Source organism: Gymnodraco acuticeps, unplaced genomic scaffold, assembly GCF_902827175.1.
Source record: "Gymnodraco acuticeps unplaced genomic scaffold, fGymAcu1.1, whole genome shotgun sequence".
NCBI classification, from domain to species: domain Eukaryota; kingdom Metazoa; phylum Chordata; class Actinopteri; order Perciformes; family Bathydraconidae; genus Gymnodraco; species Gymnodraco acuticeps.
In genome coordinates, this window is record NW_022990295.1 from 755,653 (window position 1) to 773,722 (window position 18,070).

Consider the following 18,070-nt stretch of genomic DNA (forward strand, 5'->3'; position numbering starts at 1 on the left):
ATACAAAAGGTGTATACAAGTATAAAAGACATAGCGAAATAAAGGTTTTTATGTCCAAGCAGGCTTTTTTTGTTGGCCAAATATTGCTGTCCAACCCAGTCTCACGGCATTTCGTGTTATAGTCACGACATTTAATCTATTGATTCGTGTTCACCAACACCATTTTCCCCTTTTTTTCGTGTCACACAGAACGATTTTAAAAGCAATGTATTTCTATTGGTAGTATGTTTCGTGCCTGCAGCACGTCTTTTTGTCTGGTCGGGTCTTGGTAGACCGGAAGCTGTGGGGTTCATAAAAACATTTTCTTACTCAATATCAAGCCACGATTATTGTTTTTATTTTAAATTCTATAATGTTGGACTTCTTTTGCCGTCCGTGAGGAAAAGAAATGGGGCTCAGAGCCTCAGAATACTGAAATATGTATTTTTTAAATCTTTTTTTCCTTCTAATTTGTTATTATTTTCTAAATAACACGCTGTTATTTACTCACCAATAACACACAATTATTCTTGTTTTTATTTATTTGTTTGATTCTATAATCTCTGGCTTTTTTGCCGTCCGTCAGGAACTGAATTTCAAAATAAAGTCACCGGGAACAGACATTTCCGGGACATTTCGATACACACCCACTGAACTGATTACCCAAGATCCTCAGCTATGGTTGAAGCTCGGTGATTGGATGTTTTAGCCGCAATACACGGTTCGGTTCTTTATTTATAGAGCCCTGATTAGAAGACTTGACAAACTGGAAGAACTGCCACCGAAACTGATTACCTGACGTGGATCATAAATAGATCAGCAACCACCTAGTGGTTAAAGCACGTTACAAGTAAATACAAAATAGGGGGAAAGTGGAAGGTCAATTATATAAATATAGAATATAAAAAATCAAGAAGATACTGTAAGGCATCTCTACAATAAAACAGTTTAGTGCACGATGTACAAAGATATTAATAGGAGAATGTGCAAAACAGACAAACTAATTAACCTTTATTTAAACATTAAAGAATACTTTAGGTTAAGGTCGTCATTTAAATAAGAAAAAATCTTTGGGGGTATCTATCTACAGATAAATATTAAACTACAATTCCCAGTAGAGACGTGTCATAGAACATGTTGCGAAACACAAAAGCCAGCATGTGTAGTTCTGGGGGGTGGGGGGGGGTTGGGCTGGACCCGTTCGAGTCCTATTTTGGATAGTGTGCCTTGGTTTCATTCCATTTCAAAGAGCTGTCTGACGCTCGGCGTAACCTTGGCGCACTGCCACTCCAACATCCAATCACAGAGCTTGAAGACTAATCACGGGGTTTGTCAAGCAAAGGGACTGTAGTCTGTTACAACCCGGCTCGTGGGCAGTAACATAAAGCAGGGAGGCGAGACGAGAGGTAAGAATATATAGTTTATTTGTTTAAACACAACACTAAATGGACACCAGCAACAAGTCCCCGAAACTGGCGCAGAGAAAAGTGCCCAGAGGAGTGAGACCGACGTATCCGGCTGGGCTCTTTTTAAGGCTTCCCGCCAGGTGTAGCTCATCAAGGCTTATGCAGCTCGTCAGGCAAAGGAACCTGCAAACACAAACACACACACACAACCAGACGGCACCCCACATGGTCGTCACAAGTCCCAAACGATAGCTGAGGATTATGGGTAGTGTAGTGTCTTCGGCCATCCTAAACTCCGAAAAAACTATGTGTTTCTCCAAATCGAAGGGGAAAAACACAAAAGCATTGTACGCAATTTAAACCAATCAATGTTGTGTAATTAACAAGGATAAACTGATGTTTGACAGTGAGGGGAATACTTTCGGTTTTACTATGAAAACTTCGAGACCGGAAATACTGTTTTCACCCAAAGCTGTGGCCTGGCAACGCAATTTTGTTGATAGTTTAATTTGAAATTCAGTTCCTGACGGACGGCAAAAAAAACCCGAGATTATAGAATTAAACAAATAAATAAAAACAAGGATAATTGTGTGTTATTGTTGAGTAAATAACAGTGTGTTATTTAGAAAAGAATAACAAATTAGAAGGAAAAAAAGATTTTAAAAATACATATTTCAGTATTTTGGCAAAAAGTCCAACATTATAGAATTAAAAATAAAAACAATAATCGTGGCTTGATATTGAGTAAGAAAATGTTTTTATGAACCACACAGCTATACCTTCCGGTATTCCAAGACCCGACCGGACAAAAAGACGTGGTGCAGGCACAAAACATACTACCAATAGAAATACTTTGCTTTTAAAATCATTCTGTGTGACACGAAAAAAAAAGGGGAAAATCGTGTTGGTGAACACGAATCAATAGATTAAATGTCGTGACTATAACACGAAATGCTGTGAGACTGGGTTGAACTGTCATACCAGACTGACCAGTTTTGCAGGATACTGGCAAGACGGCATATCCAACAACTCCATAAAACTATATGAAATAATTGTTAGTTTGTTTGTGCCTTAAAAAGATTGAAACGTCTTGGATGACAAAAATGTGTTATTAGTTAGCATTTCCTGATCAGAAGGATTAATTCAAGTCTCGGAAACTAAAAGTATGAGCTGAAGGCTGACAAGGGAAAAATAGTGCCTAGGCTTAAATTAACAACTTGGTCATTACATTCAAATCTTTAGTTTAAGCTTTAAAGTTAATAACTAGATTGGCATTCGGAGAGTGCAGACTATGGCCAATGGCACATTCAAATGCTTCTCAGATGGTCCCATCTCCGTAATTGGAAATGCTTTTTTTTGGTAGCTTTAAGTCGTCATTTGGAAACAACATGGACACTACAAAAAATGTTGGGCTTAAATCACCTGTTCATAGTTGTTTCCAAGTGGTTACTCCAACTTTTTCATGGGAATTATTCTGATCAGGAACACTTTTTTCCAATTATTCAGACACTATATGATTGCAGTACAAGTGCCCTATCTTAGACTATTAACAAAAGGGAAAGTAAGGCTGTGTCTCAATTCAGGGGCTGCATCCTTCGCAGGACGCAGCGGTCCACGAAGGATGCACATAGACCGGGTAGGCTGGACCGAGCGGCCTACGAAATGAGACGGTCTCTAGCCTAAGGAGGACTGCCTGTTTATGTCAAGTGATACGCGCTGTTCTGTTGCGCTGTTCCAGCAGCCTGATAGCAAATTAGCTTACAAGCTAACTCAGCTGAAAAATGGATGTGGATGATGTTCCTGAACGACGTTCTGCTTTCTCCAGCACCTCGGGGGGTCCAGGTGGATGGCAGCTCTGTCCTCATGATCCGCTGTGCACTTTTCAGATTAAGGGTCCTTCTCCAGCAGATTTTTCCAGAATTGTCCTAATCACAGAGAAAAACAAGAGAAAAAAAGTGAATTAATCATATTAAACACAGACAAACAATCTCAAAAAAGGATTATTTAAAATGATACACTGTTTTGGTTTTTAAAAAACTAAAGAGAAGAAATGACATCCCTTTGACAGCACAGCAAAAACTAAAATCAAGCAAAAGGCTGCTGTCCATTTGTGATTGTGTTATTATTATTATGGGATTAGGATCAATTAAATAAACTTTAACCTAAATAAAAGATGATCAAATCTGGTGGAAATATATTTCAAATAGGCTTTTTTTTAGCCCTACCTCAAAGCAGCATGAGCTGAATACAAAGGTTGTAATGTTGTCCCCAAGTTGAATAAACAGTAAAACATTGCAAAATGGCAGAGAAATAAATAAAGCATATACAGCAGCTACACGTCAGGGTACCATTTTATAAATCCCACCTTACTGTAGGCTATACAGGTCTAAATGTTTTCACTTTGGTCTATTTATAGATATAATATAAAGTATAACTTCTCCATAACAGAGCCAAGATCTCTGTAGGACTTTAGTAAACTTCTGAATTGAATTAAGAATAAGTGTACACCAACAGTGCAGCACGTCCAGCTAGCTAGTTAGTGTCACTAACGTTACGTATTTATCCGTATTATTTAACGAAAATGTACGTTGGGTTTGATGTGTGTGACGTTAGTTATTTTAAAGTAAGTTAAAACCCAATACTCACATTTATTAGTGATTCCTCCGCTTGCTGCTGCTTTTAAATCCACTCTGCTGGGGAGACCGGACCGCCATTTAATTTGAACAAAACTCACTCGTCCCCAGCACTCATTGCATCCTGGGATATGGTAGACTGCAGAGGATACATCAGGTGTATCCTTGAAATTCGGGAAAAGAAGACCGCATTCGTGGGCCGCATTCAGAGGAGTCTTGTCTTTTTTAAAAATTGGGACAGTCTTCTTTCGCTGGAAGTGACGTATGCGGTCTACGAATGCACCCTTTGAAGGATGCAACCCCTGAATTGAGCCACAGCCTAAATTCTTGAATCTATCCAAACAAAAATCATATGCTAGTCTTGCTGAAGGTAAGACAAACAGACCAACCAAAAACATAAACTCCTTTGTAATATTCGTATATTAATAAAAGCTTGCTCATCAAGATGAAACAAGACTAGTAAGACTGCATATCAAATGTTTGTTAGGATCTTATGAAAGACAATCCTCCACCTAGAGCCCTTAAGGAAGATTGTTTCTCTCACAAATAACAGAAATAAAGAACTCCAAACCTAGTGTGGTCATCAATGTTATCTTTATAATCGGTAAAGCATCATCATCGTTGTCAACACTGTCAATGGATTATAGGAGCTGCATTGTTCCCCTGCATTGCTCTTGATTTAATGTGTGGCATTAGCCACCCTGAATGAATTATCTGTCACCCCGTTAGCGTAAAAGCAGCGCCAAGGTGACTCGTAGCGACTATTGTCAGATGGTCCTCACTTTTTCATCAGCAAAGCGTGAAAGTGAAACGACCCACTGAATTCTCCAAGTCCCTCAGCGCTAAATGGAAAATATCACAATGCACACACTCCTGCCTCCAAATGAAACACCACTGAGGGGAGTAGGAGGAGGAAAGGGAGCGAAACCTATTGTTCATCATTCTGGGTGTTAGTCATGGAAACATGTATGTGGTTATATAGTATAGACGCCTCTCATGGCAACATATAAACAGATATATTCATAAAATACTTGAAATAAAAAAGTTGTCTATATGTTTCTAAGGGTTAAACACCATATGAATTCCTGTATTAGAAGTCCCATTGGGGCCACCCATGTTACAAATAAATGCCTGGTACTGATTTACCTCTAAGTTGCCTTAAATAGCTACCAGATGGCAACTTGTCATATATAATAGGAGTTTTCTTACTAGTTAGTTAGAGCAGCTTCCAGAGACTTATAAAGGACAAGTCAAAATAAATGTATTACACAGGAAAGCCTCTAGTCCTTCGGCAATAAATTGCGACATGTCTCCTTATCAGTCCCTGTGTTTGCAGGTCGCCATCGTCCCTGCTTCTTACCATGTTCCGTGGTCCGAGCTTTCATGGGGTTTGTTTGTGTCCTCATTTATTTGCTTGTTTGTTTGTGCGTTTACTCTGCTCTGCAGCTGAGCTAACAAGGCGCCATTTTGCCCGGGCCGCTTGTATGGTCCAATTAAAGGGTGTGATCAGCCAGAACGCTTTAATGATGCTTGTGGTGCCGGAGTTGATCGGCTTACAAAGAGAGGGAGAGAGATGGCATGCTGTGAGGTGGTGTCTGCAGCATACCAGTGTAGTGGCTCAGTAGCTCCACTGCAGACAGGGTAAAATTAGCCTTTCTCTCCTTTTGTCACGAGGAAGGGAAAAGGCCAGCCAGCTGCAGGGGCTGCCTGGAAACTATTGTTACAGTCCAAAGCTAAGCGCTTGACTTCAGGCTGACTTCCTTTGATTATTGTTTTTCAGGTAAAGGAGTATTGGTGTATAAAAAGTCTATCTATGATGGCAAGAAGTGCTTAGTGGCATGGTGACCGGTCCGAGTGAGACAAGCCACATCGCCTAATGCCATGGGATGTCATTTAACTACTGTACAATAGGTTATACCTGCAAGCCACAGGTAAAGATTCAAAAATGGTTTGCATGTGTTAATCCGAGAGGCAAACATTATAAAATGACTGCTTTTCAAGACATGGGTGAACACTTGGACCTTTAATCGCACAAGACACACATACATGAGACTACAGCCAAGCTTTATCCACAAAAAGAGTCGGTAAAACAAAGAGAGAGAGAATGGTGCCGCCTGACTAAGAGGAAGAACTACCCTAGGCGTCGTGCACCACTGGAAATTGACGGTGTGCACTGCCCTCTAAATTCAAATTATTTCAACTTTGACACTGTTTATCGCTGACATTTTGACTCGCAACCAACCAGATGACAACAGAATGAAGCGGCACAAGCTATAGGATATGTTACCATAGAACAAAACTTAACTGGCTGTTTTTACCGTAAGGCTCTTGCCAAACCTCGCCGTGAGCAGAGAGCAATACACGTAGCGTGAATAAAGACTTCATCCAAGAAGCTCTGTGAGGTTTTAAAGACAGCAGCCATGCAATTTTTCCACTCGACTAATACAAAGTCTCAATAGGAGAAAAATATCCCATTGGCTTGAAAGCATACACTGTATATTTAGACGGGAAGCCCATTTGCCCCAGCCCAAAATCCCCAAAACAAACATAAGCACATGGCAACTTATCATGAACCTACTGTTGCCTCTGATTGACTTATCCTGATTTTGTTTATCTTACAAATCTTACTTTTTTAACCCAAACCCAACCATCAAGGACACCGGTGCTGACCAATGAGTCATTATAGACTGGTTTCAGAGTAAAACAGACAGTTGAACTATTAGGATGAATATGTTATGTGCAGGATTAACAAGGCAAAACAAAGATATATACACCACATATCAAACTCATGCCACTGATATTGCCATTCATTAACCCCTGCTGTTAGAATAGCTAGAATAAGGGTGTGTGTATGATATGGGGTGTTGAATGCCAGGGTTTTATATACAAAAATATAGGAATGCCATATATAACACAAAAAGGCTACTGGCAGCCTCTTAAGACTGTTGTACCAAGCTTCGCACTGCCCAACAGATGTGTGGGATGCTGTTGGAGCATCATGTGATCTTTGGGCTACTGAGCTGCTTTGATAATATAATTTTGTGTCATTACTGACTAATTTTAATAACCTTTTCCTTTGTTTTTGTGGATTCCACCATTAACACTTAACACAACCTCAAGATGCGGTCACACTTTCATTTAAAACAGCATCATTTTTGCACTAAGATCAATATTAATTTTCTTGTGGCTAAATACATTAGCATGATGGAGCTTTATCATAGTTCACAAGATCAATTTTGAGAATTGTTGACATGCAAATTCATAGGGTTGAGCATTTGCATCCATGTTGAAAATGAAGGGATTAGAATAACTCTTCTCTATGTGCACTTGCACGTATTTGGCCAATGGAGTTCACGGACAGATGGTGTTTCACTGATCCTGCTTATTTTATTCCTTAAAACAAAAGTCAGGCTTTTGTATGACCCTTAATACAGGTGTTGCTTGGAGTAATATCCCGTTTGTAAAGATCATCTGTTATTATGGGCTTCAGCAATCTTAGACTAATTATGTGGATATCTTGCAGTTACTACTATTAGTTTTTGCGCAAAATTCCCTGACACATTTTCAGATCCCATCCCAACACCTGTTCAATTCAAGCATTTAGGCTCAGGTTCCAAATCGCTGGTCACACCTCCCGTCCCTCGCTCCCCACTCGTTGTCACTCTCAATCATACACGCACTGATAAATACACACATGCATGTAGTGGCGCTGTGTATGTGTGTGTTTGTTTACCCACAGCATGAACATTGCATTGGTGCGTTTATTTAATGCCCTCATGAACACATGCTTAGATGCACCCGCACGGCACGTCTATATCTAAAGTGCTTGGGTGTGCACTATTTTGTGTTTCTCTGTTTGTGTGTTTATGTGTGTTCGTGTGTTCGTGTGTGTGTGTGTGTAGCATCCAACCCTTGGCTCACAGCAGAGGCCAGCGTCTGTTGTAGAGCCCTCTAATGGATGCCCAGCTGGAGTCAGGCACACACAAGGGCAGCCAAGGTCAGAGCCACTGCCTCTTAGGACCCCATCATTTGGCAGAGCCCTGCAACCGTGGTCTGCCCTGCTCTCTGTGTGTGCATTTCTGTTTTTCTGTGTGCTAAAGTATTTTATTATGTATTCGTGTGGGTGTGTGTGTGCCTTGAAAAGGAACAAGGGTGCATCTTGGATCAAGCACCACACACTGATCCTTTCGTATGGAGGATGCTAAAATACTACATTGTATATCATTAGTTGTAAATAGAACAGAAGCCCTTAATTGTTTTGGCCCAAATATAAAGCTAATGTCATGTCAGCACTTAATTAACCTGTTAAGCCCGAAGGTCCCCGCCTGTTTTTTTTTTCACGACACTGTCTCAGGGCATCTTAATATTTAAAAACCTATTAATGTGTTATACCAGATTAACGAAAAGAATGTCAGCTAACTGACGATGCGAACCATTTTTACCGAAACAAAACACAAGTCTCACAAGAAGCGTTAGCATTAGCCCTTAGCTAAAACGGGCAGATGCTACTAACTAGCAAAAACGATCTTTAAAACTTAATATTTTCTGCACAAACTACATATCATCTGAAAGCTGATACTCCACAGATTATGTTGTTATAAGTATCATCACTGTAGGACACAAACTCACTGAGCTAGCAGCCAGAACAGAGAAGAAAAAAAACAACAGTTTTCAAAACCATAACAATAATTATGTCTTACCGTTGCTGTTTTGTGATCAAAGCTCGTGTTCAAGGGAAACGCTGTTTAAGGTTAATCCAATGTCTCTTAGTCACTTTAGAATTGTTCCTGATAATCTATCATTACATTCATGGCAGCAGAGTAGGTATAAAGTTTCGCAGTCCCGAGCTAATGCTGTCTCACGTGCTGTTTACGCAAACCTCTCTCTACTTGACGTAAGTGTTTAGCGGGACTTACTAACTGTCACTCGATTCTATTGGCTCTAACGGTTCAGAAAAGGTGTCAATCACCCACATCGACCAATGGGTTCCAAAGATATGATCCTGCGTAGTATAAACTACGCCCGCTCCGCTCCGGCTCCATTACGCATTACCACAGCAGGACAGCACCACAGCACGCAGCGACGATAGCAGGTAACAGGTAACAGAGCACATTTCAAGGACGTTGATTTCTTTGCTTTTATATATTTTTCTTGTGTATCCTCTTTCGATTTTAGCAAATAATGGCAGCCAGAAGGGAGAGCTTCACCACCGAGCAGGTGCTAGAGATGCTAGCTGACGATAGCAGGGCTATGATCATACCAGATGACTCTTCGTCGGATGATTAAGATCTCCTCCAGCCAGACCTGGATCCGGACAGTAGTGACTCGGATGTTGAACTTCCACCACGGGAAAGGCATGTAATCTCTCTGTTTTTATATATTACTTATGTGTTTCGTGGAACTGCGTCACAGTGCTAGCTTAGCCAAGAAGTGTTAGAGATTTGGAGGGCAAACTGGGCCGCTTTTCAAATCTCCGCGCGTCCCTATCCAGCTGGTTATAATACAGGAAGGAATCCATATCTACAAAGTAACCGTTAACAATAATCTACTTTAATGGCAATATGACAATGCAATACAATCATTACAATACAACATGATATATTACAGTTATATTGTAATGCTTAAAGAGTAATGCCGGCTTACTCCTGCACTGGTTCGCATACTGCAGAGATACTTTCACCCGGGGCAGCATGTGAAGAAGAGACCGAACGCCAGGGATCCACCGGAGATATACCAGAGCAAGAAGGAGGGGTTAGGATTTAGGTCAGCTGGTCATCTTTTCAGGTCATCTCATTGGGAGACGCAACGCTGGCCAGCAGGAAACCAAACAGGCTCACTTTACAACAAAAGGTCTCAAGGCCTGCATACCTACACCTCCCCCACAGAGCAATAAAACCCTGTTTACTCCAACCAGCCCAGAATGTTTATAGCCATTTGTAGTCCTTACATTTATGAAAGGATAAAACAGAGAAATCAATATAAAACACAAACACAGGTATTGTTTGAACAGTATTCACTTAACTGCTACTATTGATAACCACCAGAGAAACCCAAGGGACCTCTCTTAATATCACAACCACTGTAGCTCGTTCTAAGTTGAATGCAAATCAGGACATGCTCTCACCTTCCCCCATCTTCCTTTGTCCTCAAAAACACATGTCAACAGGCCCCATATCCAGCTCACAGTTTTACCCAAATTATTCCCATTTTAAGCTTATCCATAGTTTGCTAACATGAATAAATACAAATATAACTCTACAGAAGCTACAGGAATGATTAGGCAAAATGCTAAATAGTGTTACTTGTCTTTTTGGAGTTACATTTTCTAAATGAATGGCCAGTGAATGAATATATATATATATGTGTTTACTTATTTATTTGGTGTAATATTATTCATTTATAGTCCAATATTATCCTTTTTATATATTACTTTTGTGTTTGGTGGAACTGCATCACAGTGTTAGCTTAGCCAAGAAGCTACAGGAATGATTAGGCAAAATGCTAAATAGTGTTACTTGTCTTTTTGGAGTTACATTTTCTAAATGAATGGCCAGTGAATGAATATACATGTGTTTACTTATTTATTTGGTGTAATATTATTCATTTATAGTCCAATATTATCCTATAAGTATAAGCCAGTGAATTAATCTAATCTTTGATTCCACATTTGTTAGATGAGGAGTGACCCCAGCAGGACAAAGCCACACACCCAGAAGACTTTCAGGGAGCAGCTTGCTGCAGAATTGTTGGAGTTTGCTGAAGGCCCTGCTGAAGGCCCTGCACCACCCCCTCCTCCACCACTCACATGCATGCCCGAGTATTATGGGGAAGTTGCCACCAAGGTCAGGAAGAACTGCAGGAGGTGCCTAGATGCTGGACTCAAAAGGGTGAAGACACCTGTGTACTGCAGGAAGTGCCAGTTCCCTCTGTGCTTCACTGTCAAAAAGAACTGTTTCAGGGAGTGGCACGACCTAAATACTGGAACATTCAGGTAGGTATAAAGTTCAGGTAGGTATAACGTTTTGCGAGTGTTTATTTAAAAAAAAAAAAAAAATTGTTTTTATATACCTAGTGTGATTTTATTGTATAGTGTGTTGGTAAAATATGTGTTGTTTTTACAAACCTACAGTGTGGTTTTATTGTATAGTACGTTGGTAAAATGTTTGTTTTTACATGCCTATAGTGTGTTGGTAAAATGTTTGTTTTTACATGCCTATAGTGTGTTGGTAAAATGTTTGAAATAAATCTGCCCCAGTTGGAGTCAAATGTTACCTATGTTTCCGGTTTTTTTTATTGTGCAAGTACACCTACACACACTGACCTACAGTGTAGTTTTATTGTATAGTGCGTTGGTACAGTTACATACACACACAGCTACACTTACACATCTACACATACCCACACAGCTACACTTACACACCTACACATACCCACACAGCTACACTTACACTGTAAGTGTAGCTGTGTAGGTGTGTATGTGTAAGTTACACATACACACATACCCACATACAAACTATTTTTTATTTTTTTATTTTTAAAAGAAATATATATTTATTTTGTTTTGGGTGGAATGAATACCTATAGTGATGATTCAATGTAATACGATGATTTGTATAGTCTGGTACCTGAAAAAGGTCAAATGGAACCAAATGTGCCCAAAGCTTATTCCGCCTGGACTTTATTTTCATAAACCTCTCTAAAAAGGTCAAATGTCACTTGTTTTGCCTCAATCATGATACAGGGTACTTATTATATGTTATACTTTGGATTCCTAAAGCTTTTAGGCTACCAACCCATCATTCAAGGTTGGTCTTCACTATAAGTAATGGGTTTTCTTTAGGCGGAGACAGGAATTTACATTTTTTTGCTATGTTCCATCTGAATTTACTCTGACACAGAAAAATCTATATTGATTCTGACACTTCTACATCCAACTCACAGATGTAACCTTGCTTTGATAACAACAATTATTCATATAAACCTTTTAGAAGTGAACTTATAGTCATTTGTTCTGGGAATGTCATTTTCGAGCCTGAAACCTGAAAAACAGGCTCGGGGTTTAACAGGCCAGTCAGTAAGCAATTCTTTTCTTTAAAGGTTTTTCAGTTGTAATTGCAATGAGAGAAAAAGCAACCGTCAATAGCAACTGTAGGCAGGGAGAATACAAAGTGTGAGGGTAAAAAACAATGAATACAACACGAAAGTTCTGAGGCTATTAAATATTTCAATCAACCTTTGAAGATTACAAATGTGTCTTTTGAGTGGATGCTAATGGGACATGACGGAAGGTCAATGTTCTTGTCTAGGAATCAAACATGCTGCTGGATTTGGTTGTGATGCAACATTCATCCAATTCTGATGCTTTGTTTTTGGATTTGCAACAAAAGACGTTGTGTAGAAACTTGGATGTATTGTTTTAGATTAAGAATACTACAGACTTCTGCCTCCAACCTAATCCAACTATGTTCTACTGAAGAAATAAAGACCCAACAAGGGCATTGGTTTTATCTCATGAAATTGGGACACACCAATTAGGTAGCGGGGAATCCGGTTTTGCCTCCCCTGGAAAACGAATTTCCTGCATTCTCTACAGTGTTTGGCATAAAAAACAAAAACAGAATGAAAGTACTTATAGGGCAGCATAGAAAAAATGACTATCATAAAGCAGCGTTTCTTATAAATATCCACAGTAAGGAAGTGTCCTTTTTGTTATAATTGAATTGGCTTATGCATAAACGAACCAGAGGCTACTTTAAAGACAAGAACAACACCGGATCAACTCCTGCACCACAACAGAAAACATGGTTTCGTATTTTGCTTGACTTTGAATATGCAATTTCTATGAACCCGGAGCATCTCTTTAAATAAAAACGTGCCAGTTTTGTCCTTTAACAACCTTTACCATCAGTACAGAAGGATTTGTATTCTGAATACAAAAGCCCTTTAAAGATCAATGGACAGGAACGATAGCTCTGTTATCAACCAAAGCCTGCTGTATAATGAAGTTCAAATACATCAGTATGTACCAACATGTAAACAGGGCTCTTTGTATTGTATAATAAGTGTGCTAGCTGATGTTCATCCATGCAGAAACAGGTGTCCAAATATACATGCATACATTTATCTAGCTATGTGTCTGTGAGTGTGAGTGTGTGTGTGTGTGTGTGTAAAGGGATATAACGTGCTTTGTGTGCAGATTCACATTTTTCATGAAGTATTAGGTGTTTTTTTGCCTTTAAGGAGCGCATAATCAGCAGACACATCTGTTCTAAATATTTCTTCGAAGCACAGGAACATCTGTGCCTGACACATGCAACTGTCTGACTATGTCAGTGTTATCGTTTCGTATGCGTATCTGTCCCATCAGTGTGTGTGTGTGTATAAGGGAGTCTACATGCGTGACTGCAGGTGTGTATGCATCTGTAGGAGTTTGAACAACACCACCAGGGATCATTTCCCTCCATGTCTGTGGTCCAAAGGGAGAGATAAGTGATAGCTATGCCTATAGATCAAGAGTAGGCTCGGGGTGGGGGAATCGCACATGGTCCAATTGTCAATCGTAAACAAAGAAGTCTGGAGCTGATGACAAAATGCCTTAAAAAACTAACTATACACAATAAAATCGATATTTTCATAGAAATATTAAATACAACAAAACATTTAATAGACTAATGAGATAATGAATAAAATATAGCTATTTTTAAAGAAACATTTTATTGCTAATTGTTTGTGGTCAATTATGCATTGTGATGGGAAATGATGGATTGGTCTCCACAAATCAATAGTACTGTATTTGTCTGTAATTATGCCCCCCTTTGAGCCAAAAACACAATTGCATCATGGAAAATTGTATTCTCTTCTATTATTTCACATTTTCACACAGTATGATGGGGGTGGGTAATTTTGTGAGGTGCAGTGCAAAACATAAGTGCTTAGATCAAAACGAAGCAAGTTCAGTAATCCTATAATGAAAGGGCCTTGAAGTATGGCTGCTTCATCAGTGCTAAAGAAAATATCTGGTTCCTAAAAGATTCAGTTTACAGTATATTCTGTAAATGGGATGAAGGATCAAATATTCATGTATATTCTGAACACCTGCAGTCTTTAAGAGTTAGTAAAAGTGCTATAAAAATCCCATGTATTATTATAATTATTAATAGACTGAATCAAAGAAATGGACATTGTCACAATGACAATGTGGGATCTTTGTCGTCGCCATGTGTTTGGTTATCTTATACCTCATTCACACCAACGATGTTTCAGGGCCGGTTAGGAGCTGGAGCTTGAAAAGCACCGGGTTTTCCTGTTTACACCGCAGCGGAGCAGCCTCTTAGCTCTTGAATCCGGTTCGTTTCAAGCACCAAAAAAATTGTCTGGCTAGAGCAAAAGCAACGCATACGTCACGCTTACGTCGAGGCGGGGCAGGGGCGGGATCAACTCCTGAACAACAACAAAAAGCCGGCGTTTTATCCAGTTTGTACACAACGATGGAGAAACTTAACAAGCAGCAGTGGTCCACTGAAGAGACCAGCTACCTACTGGGAATCTGGTCTTCCGAAGAGGTACAAAGGAAGCTGGAGGACAATCGGCCGTTGTTGTTGTTGTCGGTGTGAGCTGTGAGGGGTTTCCGCGCGGTTTGGCTTTATGAAGCAGGCACGCAAACGGTTACATCATGACGCAAAAGATGAGGCAATGACGCAGCACCAGATGGACTCTGGGCGTTGTGGAGAGAGCCGGAGCCAAACCGAAGAACCGGTTCTGAACCTGAAAAGCTCTAGCACGGAGCTTGAACCGGAGTTGCGTTGGTGTGAATGAGGTATTAGATATCGTGAAATTGGATGGACACATTTATCCAGTTTTACTATGTTGAGGAACACTGAGGATTCAGAATTAATTCAATCAAACTTTGAAATTAAAGTTAGAATATGTCAAATGAAAGCTTTAGCGCAAGTTCAATAAGGAAGACCTAACACGAGTCACTTACACGTCACTCTATGGCTCCCTTCCCCCCTCATTAAATACGAGGGCGTCACCCCTCAGCAGCCAATCGCTGCACATGCTAAATTCCTTAAATGCCTGCTCTTCCTCCCTGTCAGTTGTCATTGCAGATGATCACACGCAATGATAGTTGCAATACAATACTCCTTCTCGTGAGAAAAACCGTAAGAAACAACTAGCTCAAGATGTCCAACTCGGACAATTCGGAACACGAACCTTCTCTGGAAGTCTCCGATCCCGGTTCGGCTCCCCACAGCGGCTTATCAACAGAGGCAGACTTCCTCATCGCCCGGCTCCTGCAGCAGGGCTTTCCCACAGCCCCAGGCCTCACTCTCTCTCAGCTGCGAGAGCTCTCGGACCAGGTCTCCAGCGTAGCTCCCCAGTCCGGGGCAGCAGCTCCAGTCAGCTCCCCAGAGAGCAGGGCGAGGACGAGGCCGCAGCCGCGGAGGTAAAAAAAAGGGCAGGAAGTCGCGCCCTCCAGGATCCCGTCCCCCTCCAAAAATCCACCCCTTCTCAGGCTCGCCAGGCAGGGAGTATCACACCCCTTATGGAGAGTAGCGCGGCCGGCTCTCCGCAATCCCTGGCTAGCTCCATGATAGCTATCGATGCTCGCCTCCAGGCTCTGGAAGACTCCGCCACAGGAGCTTCAACTTCCGTTGCACTCAGGTACTAGTTTTAACGAAAATGTTTGCACTCACCCTTACACAGGGTTGGGTTGTAACGGAATACATGTAACGGTGTTACGTAATCAGAAGAAAAATTAAAAAAAATCAACAAACAAAAAATCATTATATTCAGCTGGTGTTACATTTGAAAAACGAGTAATCTGAGTGCAGTTACTTTCGTAAACCTGAAGTGAATACTTATTGGAATTATTGGTGGAAAGTTTCCTCACAATATGTAATATTCATTACCGGCAGAACCGTGTGCACAGCGCTGCAGCGTATCTGCGAGCGAGAGATGCGGCGTGTCCGTGAGGCCCCGCCCCGCACGCAGATGAGAGAGAGAGAGTTCTCTTTCAAAACATATTGGAAGGTAGAAACGGAGATGTTTAGATAAAACGTGGAAGATAACGTTTATGTAGCATTTATTTATTGTCGAAATGATGACATTTATAACGGGATCAAATCTAACTGAATGGCCTGCTGCTGCCGAATGCATGGGGTAAGTAACTGGGAAAAGTTTTAAAAGTTATTACATCGTTTCAGATAATAAATAACAATGATAATGCATTCTATTTAGGGGCGCCTTTCAAAGCACCCAAGGACACCTTACAATGCATAAACTTTTCCAAGGAAAGGTTTTAAGACAGTACAAAGAATGCAGTCTGGGTGAGTTCTTCTTTTTATGTGCGGTGTAGATGAGAGAGCTGTCCAGAATGACACTAAAATGTTGTGTTTGTGCTCTTCATAAGCCATTAAAACAGTAAAATACGTGTCTCCCGTTCACCAAAACATACCCATCCGTTATGGAAAAGAAAGTATTCTAAAGAGAAAGAAGAAAGAAAAGAGAAAAAGAAGAGGAGAAAAGATAAAAAGAAGAGGAAAGAAAAAGATAAAAAGAGGAGGAAAGTAGAAAAAGATAAAAAGAAGAGGGAAAAAGAAAAGATAAAAAGAAGAGGAGAAAAGATAAAAAGAAGAGGAAAGAAAAAGAGAAGAAAGGAAGTATTCTAAAAGTAATCTGCCACCGGTACCGGCGGGATTGTGGTTAGTTTCTGATGCGCAGAAGAAAAATGGCCCACCCTATATGTTTACAGGCCCACCCTAAAGTACATTTCTGCCTACGCTACTGGTCCGCACAGCAGCAACAACCAATCACATGAATCGCTTGCCCCCGACACACAAAGCAATAGCAATGTTAAAACGAAGTAAACTGGAAGAAAAGAAAAAAAAGTCCCCAACAGGCGAAAACCTACCAGTTTCACCCACTGTCTCTGCCACCTCCCTCTATGCCTCGCTCCTCTGGTTTGTATCCCGGTACATCAACAGAGACTGATCATACAGCACCGGGTGATTCACTACCACTATAATGAATTTTCCCTCAAATTTTTGGAATATAAGGAATTACCTGCGTAGTCTCTCCCAGCATACACGCGGTCTGATTGGCTAGCGCTTGTACCGGCAGATTTGCATAAACGGGATTTCATTGGCTGACGCTTCTGCCGAGGCGCCAAAAGTTGAACATTGCTCAACTTTTTGAAGCGAGCAACGCCAGCAAACGCTCCACGTCGCTTCCCAAAATACAGTTCTGCTAAAAGTGACGTCACCCCATTCAAAGTGAATGGGCAGAAGCGTTTGGAAGCTGTAACGCACGCCACCGTGTGGACGGGCCGTCACAGTGGCTCTGCGCCAGAAACATAAAAAAAAAAAATAAAAAAATCTGGAATATCACCCCTCCACTCCCATTAACATCCCTCAGCTAGCAGCTGCGCTATCTACTCACCCAGATCCCGTGTTTGTTGACTATCTCCTGTCAGGGCTCTCCCAAGGCTTCAGGGTAGGGGTCCTCCCATCTCCCACAGTGACTTTCGTAGCAAGAAACTTACAGTCAGCCGCTAAAGAACCCAACATAGTTTCCCAACTCATCGACAAAGAACTTCTCAAAGGATATATAATCGGTCCTTTTAGCTCCTCCCCCTTCTCAGTGTTCCGTTCAAATCCCATCGGAATAGCCATACGTAAATAAAAGGCTGATGTTCGATCTGTCCGCTCCCTGCTCCGGCCCATTCTGCAGTGTCAATAGCATCATCCCTCCAGATCAGTTCTCCCTTCACCATGCTCAGTGGATAATGCAATAAAGATGATCAAGTTCACAGGGCACGGAGCTCGGCTCTCCAAAGCGGACATTACCGATGCCTTCAAATCATCCCCATTCATCCGTCTCAGTGGAACTTGTTCGGTATTAAGTGGGAGTCCAAACTCTATCTTCGCCGTTCGCCTGACCTTCGGGTGCAGAAGCAGCCCCCGCATCTTCAATTCCTTCTCGGAAGCGCTCTGCTGGATCCTGCTGAACATCGTCAGAATCCCCTCCGTCCTTCACCTACCGGACGACTTC